This window comes from Saccopteryx leptura, chromosome 4 (assembly GCF_036850995.1).
Source record: "Saccopteryx leptura isolate mSacLep1 chromosome 4, mSacLep1_pri_phased_curated, whole genome shotgun sequence".
Taxonomy (NCBI): Eukaryota; Metazoa; Chordata; class Mammalia; order Chiroptera; family Emballonuridae; genus Saccopteryx; species Saccopteryx leptura.
The window spans coordinates 134,299,127-134,305,157 of record NC_089506.1 but is presented as its reverse complement, the minus strand read 5'-3'; the positions used below and the strand labels follow the sequence as shown (position 1 = coordinate 134,305,157).

Genomic DNA, 6,031 nt, shown 5'->3' with positions numbered 1-6,031 from the left:
TCCCTAAATTGCCTTTCTGTGTTTTCTTGTATATCTCGGAGGATTTTTAGGATTTCTATCTTGAATTCTCTGTCATTTAGCTTCAAGGTTTCCAATATATTAAATTTTTCTCCATAGATTTTTCCTCATCTAGCTGTGTTACCTCTTTCTTTTGTATCCATGATATTCGATTTTCTCTTCCTTAATGGCATCTGAGGGTGGTTTTGTTGATAGAATTATGAGATTTAATAAAAAATAAAAATTAAAAAAAAATAAAAATAAATAAAAAGTCGAAAAGAGTTTTTATTTTTTTAAAAAAAATTAATAATGAAATAAAAAAAATAAAATAAAATAAAAATTTAAAAAAAAGGAAATTATTCCCCCCCTCCTTTTTTCCTCTCCTCTCCTCTCCCCTCTTTCTTGAGAAAATCTTGTGGTGAAATGTGAATTATAACAAACATGCCTGTAATGGAGGGCCTGAATTGGGGAAAAGTAATAAAGGGGCAAAAAAAAAGGAAAAAAAAAAAAGAAAAATGAAGGCGGTATGGACCCACAAAAAGCAAATAAGGAAAAAATTTGGGTCAAGAATAAAATGATTTGCTTTTAGGTGTTGGTTGATTAAGAGTTATGATGAGAGGAAAACAGAAAAATGGGCAGACAAATTAAAAATTACTATTGTATTTAGTGGAACAAGAACTATATAAAATGGAGAGCCAGGGATGGGTGCACTGCTAGTGAGTTAAAAAGGTGAAGTAAAAACCCCCCAAAATGCCACAAACATAAGTTTGAGTCCCAGATAAGATAATTTGTTTGTTATTGAGGTTTGAATGAGAGGAGATGTAAAGGAGAAAGGAAGAAATTAATATAGAGGGAGAAAATAAAGAGAGAGAGAGAAAAAAAGAGGGAACCACTAAAAGAAGAAAAAGAAAAAAAGAGGAGAGAGAGAGAGAGAGTTAAGGGTTTTGGAGTGCAACCCTCATAGAGAGAAAGGAAGAGGAGAGAAAAGATAATGGGAGATGTAACACCTATGGGTAGTGTAGTTCAAGGAGAGGAGAGAGTAAGACTGGCAGAGAGTTAATCGGCCAAATTGGAGGAGGAAAAATAATATCAAGAATGAAGATAAGAGAAACAAACGAACAAATATAATAAAATTGGATAGTTTATAAAGTCTGCAGATTATTCTTGATTTTGAGAGGTTATCTTCTTGCTTTTTCTATTCTCTTTCTCTTCCTGGTCAGTAACTCTGTACCCTGTGTTCTGCCCCTTTGGCATGCTCAGGTAGAGGTTTGCAGTTGATAAGTCTCTATGGCAATGTCATGTATTGTGCTTTAGTCTCGTTGGCAGTCGAGGCTCATTAGCATTTATAGGCTCTGATAGTGAGAGAGTCTGTTTTCCTGGAGCATTTCCATGGAGTCTTTTTATATGCCCATTTTTAGTGAAGAGTTATTTGAATACTCCATCACTTCATTTTCTAAGGTTTATAGTTTCCAATTGTGTTTTGACTTTTTTAGAAATCATGGTATATATTGCTTCAGTTCAGCTTGATGTTTCAACAATTTAATGGATTTAAGCAGGAACTGCTATAATGAGTCAGCCAATAAACTGAGTGAGGTATAGAATAATCTGCTTCTTAAGCAGGCATAGGGTTCCTGAGCTGCCTCTCTGACTCAAATGGCACTTGCATATTTTATTTTGTTGCACATTTAGGATAAGTTTTACCTTATCTGAAAATGCTCCTGAGATAGTGTCTGCTTCTTCTAGTAATGCTGAGGCAATTTAATTGCTCCAGCAACCACATGGGACGCATGCCATGGAACTGAGAGAAAGAGATAGGACCAGAAAGTGTCTATATACAAAGGACCAGCAGAGGAATGTTTTGGTATGTAACATTGTGGGTTTTTTAAAAGATATTTTTTGTGGTGTAGGGTAGTGGAAATTTGGCATAACATATAAAATTATTTAATTTTGGTTTTTACCAGAATTAAAATTTTCTTAAAGGATTGGAATACTAGTATATATCAATAAAGCTACAGAAAAATGAATAACAAAATGAACTCTGTATAAAATGAAACAAAGATATGTTCTAATTGAATTAAAATACATGATATTCTGGGATAAGTTTTTGAGAGAAAGAGAATTAGTGGTAATAGTTTTATATGGTCTGAATCTGTCCACTGGGTGTGCTGAATCTGGGGATCTCTGAAATTTGTAAGCCACAGTCAGCCTTCACCTGTGTTCTTCCCTAGGACCACCTGGTATGGAGTTGCAAAATGATTTGCAGCCTGACCTGGTGGTAATGCTGTGGATAGAGAGTTAGAGCGGGATGTTTAGGAACCGGGTTAGAAACCTCAAGGTTGCCAGCTTGAGTATAGGCTCATCTGATTTAAGGAAGAGTCACCAGCTTCAGCTCAAGATTGCTGGCTTGTGCAAGGTGTCACTTTGTTGGTTGTAGCCTTCCAGTTAAGGCACATATTAGAAAGCAATCAATGAACAACTAAGGTGCCACAACAGAAAATTGATGCTTCTCATTTCTCTCCCTTTCTGTCTGTCTGTCCCTATCTATCCCTCTCTCTGTCTATCTCTATCTCTCTCACACACACAAAAAAAATTAATTTGAAGATGCCTGCTTCTTGTGCTGGACTTGGAAGTGTCTGGGCAAGAGGCCAAGTTGCAAATCATTGGCAGCTACTACTGCAGGACCTGCGGCTACTTTGCAAGATGTACAAACATGCTGAGGCCAGGTGCTGCTTGTTTGAGATTTTAGGAAATTCTGAGGCATTAACTAAGATAGGACACTCATATGGAAAAACCACTTGAAACACCTAGGGTGCAGTGGCCTTAGGTAATCACTGGGGCAGGGCAAACTTGTGACCATATTGTTTAGATTCAGATATGCCATCTGCTGGACTTTCTGTGGTGAATGTTTTATCAAAGATACAATAATAATCTCCACCAGCACTTCTGCCTGGGAGAAGGCTGTTCCTCCAGCTTTTGCCTTGATTCTGTCCAATTCATTTTTTTCCTTTTTGTCTCTTGTGCCTTTCTTATAGCTTCCCCAGTACTTGAACTCAGAGGGAGTCAGTTTAAGTATGTGTGTGAGGTATGCATACACTTTAAGGAAAACTGCCTGGGACACCAGAAGCCCTCTGTTTTCCTCAGCCTCAATCATCAACCTCAACCTCAATCCCCCTGGCTTTTTACACCAAATGTTATGGAGACTTCTCTTTCTATCTCTGGAACTCTGGGATGGTGTCCTGGTGTGGGACTGTGACCTTTGTTTCTTAGGATGTTTTAAGATTACTCTTCATTTAGTTTAAAGGTGGTTATTCAGAATGATTGTAATTAAATTTAGTTGTAACTCCTGGCAAAAGGTGAAGGTAACATCCATCTACTTTGCCACCATCTTGAATTTTGCCTTCTGTTTATTTTGGTGTTTTTTACTAACAAGATCTGCTGTTAGTCTTGATTTTATTTTAATACTAGCTGTTATTTACTAATAGGAGTTCTTGCTCCATCTTTGTTTTGTTTAGGTGTGGATTTATTTTGAATTATTCTGCTTAGGGCTTGGATTACAATTTGAGGACTTATTTCTTCATTTGTGAAAATTTTTGACCATTATTTCTTTAAATAGCATCTTTGCCTCATTTTTAAAAATAAATTTCTAGAGCTTCTATTTCACAAATGCTGGAGTTTCTCATTCAGTTTGTTAACGTTTTTTTCAGTTTCCATCTCTCCTCATCTCTGTGCCAAATTCTATGTAAATTCCTCATATCTATTTTTTACCTTGATAATTTTATTTTTATTTATCTCTTGCTTACTATTAAAACTGTATTTTGAGTTTATTCAATGAGTATATTTTCTTCTAGATTTTTTTTATATCTACCAATTTCCATAGATTAATTATTCTTTTATAATCCTGAATATGTTACACATATTTAAAGTCCTTTTCAGACTGCTTTATTTTTGTGATTTACGTTGTTACTTGTTGTTTTATTGTGTTTGTTGTCTCAGTCTAATAGTATTGGTTTCTTCATTACCATTGTATTTTTATTTACAAACTTATTCTCAATAGAGACCCCATTAGTACCCTGGTTAGGGAGGCATTTTAATGAAATGGTTTTGTGTTTGTATGTGGTTTCAGAAAAGTTGCTGCTGCCTTGTTTATTTTATTTTATTTTTCTTTTGATCATTGTTGAATGACTGTGAATTCACTTAAATAGGCAATACAGAAAGCAAAAGAGATATGAGGCATAGTTAATAACTTCTGCTTTGTGTATATTTTGTTTGGAGTTTTGAGTTGATTAAAGATGAATTTTAAATAACTTAAGTAGAAAACAGAAATGTTTATTTCAGCCTTGGGAAAAATGACGAGAATTATGGCCTGGTTGTTTTTCAGGTATGGTAGATGTACTCCCAGTTTTGCATTGAGTGTTTCTGAAGTCTCAAGAAAACTGCTGCCAGGATATGAAGATGCAAGGCTCAAGGTTGTATCCCTACATGAACTTTACCTGTTTGTTTGAAAATCATGTGACTCAGGAACAGCTAGATGAAAGAGGATCGTAAGGCAAGGTGCGTTGGAAATGGTGTGGCTATTTTTATTCTCTAAGTGTGCTGTGCCACTATTCCAAATTTCTTCAAGTTAACCTACTTGGAACTCATAGATCAGCTTCTTAATAGTCAAGATTTTTTTTTTCTTGACTTGGCCTTCTCTGTACTGTGCAGATAATAGAAACTTTCATTATATATCTATACATGAAGCATGTTTGCAATTCTAACTTCTTGTGGATGACTGCAGGGATGACAAAGATTTTAGCCTGCCCTGTGGCTTATGAAGAAGTTTATTTTTACCTTTAAAGCTTTGTCCTATTTCCACTGGCATCATATCCTCACCACTTGAGCTGTGAAATTTTCTTTTTGTTTTCAGTACTTCAAAACTTTGCCTTCTTGGATGCAGACTTAATTACATATTTTTTACTTATGATTTGTTATATAGTAGACATTTCTGTGTTTGTGTTGGATTTCAGATGGTCTTTCCATGTCTGCTTAGGCATCCATCTTGAATGAAAAGCCACCAGTGAATTTCCTGAAACTAAATTTTTTTAACACAGTAGAGATAAAGTAGTTTGTAGTTTTTTTTTGTTTTGGTCTGTTAAGAAGAGTTTTCTGCCTAACTGTTGGTGACACAGTGGATAGAGTGTTGACCTGGATGCTGAGGGCCCAGGTTTGAAACCCCAAGATATTTGCTTTGAGTGCAAGGTCACCAGCTTGATCATGGGAACACTGATATGATCCCATTGTCTCTGACTTGAGCCCAGATGTCAAAGTCTTTTTTTTTCTCTCTTTTTTTTTCTTTCTGAAGCTGGAAATGGGGAGAGACAGTCAGACAGACTCCCGCATGCGTCCAACTGGGATCCACCCAGCACGCCCACCAGGGGCGATGCTCTGCCCACCAGGGGGTGATGCTCTGCCCCTCCGGGGTGTCACTCTGCTGTGACTAGAGCCACTCTAGCACCTGGGGCAGAGGCCAAGGAGCCATCCCCAGCACCCGGGCCATCTTTGCTCCAATGGAGCCTTGGTTGTGGGAGGGGAAGAGAGAGACAGAGAGGAAGGAGGGGGTGGGGGGTGGAGATGCAAATGGGCACTTCTCCTATGTGCCCTGGCTGGGAATTGAACCCAAGTCCCCCGCACTTCAGGCCGACGCTCTACTGCTGAGCCAACCAGCCAGGGCCCAGATGTCAATGTCTTAAGCCCAAGGTCACTGGCTTGACCAGGGAATTACTCACTCTTCTGTAGCCCCCCCCAACTCTCAATGCACATATGAGAAGTAATTAAAGATTAACCAAAGTGCCACAGTTACAAGTTGATGCTTTTCATTTCTATCTTTCTGTCTTTTTCATTTCTTACCCTCCTCTCTCTCAATCTCTGCCTCCCTCTCTTTTTTATCTGTCTTGTTAAAAAAATGTCTTCCTCACTACCATTTTCCATAATTATACATTTTAGTAAATTGGCATTTAAAAGAAGTTAATGTAATAGATATGAATGGGACTCTCAA

At 37.2% G+C, this 6,031-nt stretch overlaps 1 non-coding gene across 1 annotated transcript; it reads right to left on the bottom strand.

The window, feature by feature from the left end:
• Positions 1–5,631: 5,631 nt before the first annotated feature.
• Positions 5,632–5,707, bottom strand: TRNAF-GAA (transfer RNA phenylalanine (anticodon GAA)). The gene has a single exon. It is a non-coding gene; the product is annotated as a tRNA-Phe (tRNA).
• Between the last annotated feature and the right edge of the window lie 324 nt (positions 5,708–6,031).